Genomic DNA, 1,893 nt, shown 5'->3' on the forward strand with positions numbered 1-1,893 from the left:
TCACTTCCTCTCAATCCATTAGCATAGTCTCCACCCTCTTCTCCCGACCCCTCCTCCAGTTTGGACAAATAGAGTAGCTCTGGCACTTTGGCCTGTCTAGCTTTTCTCAACTCTTTCAGCTGTCTCACTTTTGCCGCTCACTCATGTTTCCCGGCTTAAAATGTGAATCACAGGGCTAGTATGGCTGATGGTGGGTAGCTTTTTTCCTCAGCTGGTCAAACCCGGACAAATAAAAGTGTTTGTATAAAAACAGCTTTTTTCTTATCCAGATTTTGGTTAGTGGAACCAGCTCTGATTTAAGGATTTACAGACTGGGAAGATAATTCTAAAAGTGTTCAGTTTTACAAGGAAAATACTTGGATAAATGAGGATTTTGTTGAATGTCAAAAAGAACCGGTAAGCACCTTGGCAAAATATCAGTGTACAAGCAGCAGCCAGTTCCAACAAGTTAATAGGTAACAGCTTAATCACACACACACACACACACACACACACACACACACACACACACACACACACACACACACGCACACACACACACACAAAACAGTGGTTTTCATCTAAATGTTTTAACTGAAAAAAATATGCTGGAAATGAGCCATGCCTGTACACCAGGGCTGGACTGGGACAAAAATTCGGCCCTGGCATTTTGGCCCAAACCGGCCCACACTACATACACTGCAAAAAATGATTTAAGAAAAAAATGTTCTTAGTATTTTTGTCTTGTTTTCAGAAAAATATCTAAAAATTCATTAAGATGCTTTTTCTTGATGAACAAAACGACCCAAGAAAATAAGTCTAGTTTTTAGACCAAAAATATCAAATTTAAGTCATTTTGTGCATAAAACAAGCAGAACAATCTGCCAATGGGGTAAGCAAAAATTTCTTGAACATTTTTCTTAAACACTAAATGCAAGAAAAATTAGCTTACCCCATTGGCAGATTTTTTTGCTTGTTTTATGCACAAAATCACTAAAATTTAAAATTTTTGGTCTAAAAACTAGACTTATTTTCTTGGGTCATTCTGCTAATCAAGAAAAACCATCTTATTTTAAGAATGTTTAGATATTTTTACTGAAAACAAGACAAAAATACTAAGAATGTTTTTTCTTGAAAATAATTTTGCAGTGTATAATTACAAATACCACCCATCTTTGCACGCCTTTAAATATGTATAGCAATAGCAACTCGAATTCCATAAAAGCACTAAACCCAATTAATAGCAGGTAGAAAAGAGTGAGAGTTGACACAACAAACACTTCTAGAACGTGTTATTTATTAATGCAATAAAACTGTATAATCCACACTTATGAACCCTAAAACAAGTTTCATGCAATTAGCAAAATTTGCCATTGGATTGCTAACTTATTACAAAATACAAGTGCTGCTTACAGTAATATTGAAAACTGATTATTACTTGCAGTACTTACAGGTACTTACAAAGTATTCACTACATTCACTGAACTAAAGTAGTGTGATTACAGTAATAGAGACTTTTAACATTATCTGTCAAGTGTGTTGTTATATACAATAAACATATATTTGTCTGTAAGCAGATCTCCTGAATTGTTTGATTTTGCTTGAAGAGAAATCATACGTTTTGAAACAGACAATCAACGAAAAATCTATGAATCAGATACACTCTCGTAGTCACAGAGCAAAGAGTGCAATTATTTTATTGGAGCTTTATCACCATATTTTGTGTTTTTGACTCAGCTTTATCAAGGGGTATCCATCTAAACTTGTGTTTTGAAAGCAGTTCTGCTTACCGCAGTCATACACTTACTTCTCCCTCGTCTCTCTCCCTCTCCTCACTGACACTTTGCGTGCTGGTGCTGCCAGTGCCACCGCCGCCACCATCATCATCATCACCAGCGACGCGAGATGAAGGTC

The sequence above is a fragment of the Paramisgurnus dabryanus genome, chromosome 2 (genome assembly GCF_030506205.2).
Source record: "Paramisgurnus dabryanus chromosome 2, PD_genome_1.1, whole genome shotgun sequence".
Taxonomy (NCBI): Eukaryota; Metazoa; Chordata; class Actinopteri; order Cypriniformes; family Cobitidae; genus Paramisgurnus; species Paramisgurnus dabryanus.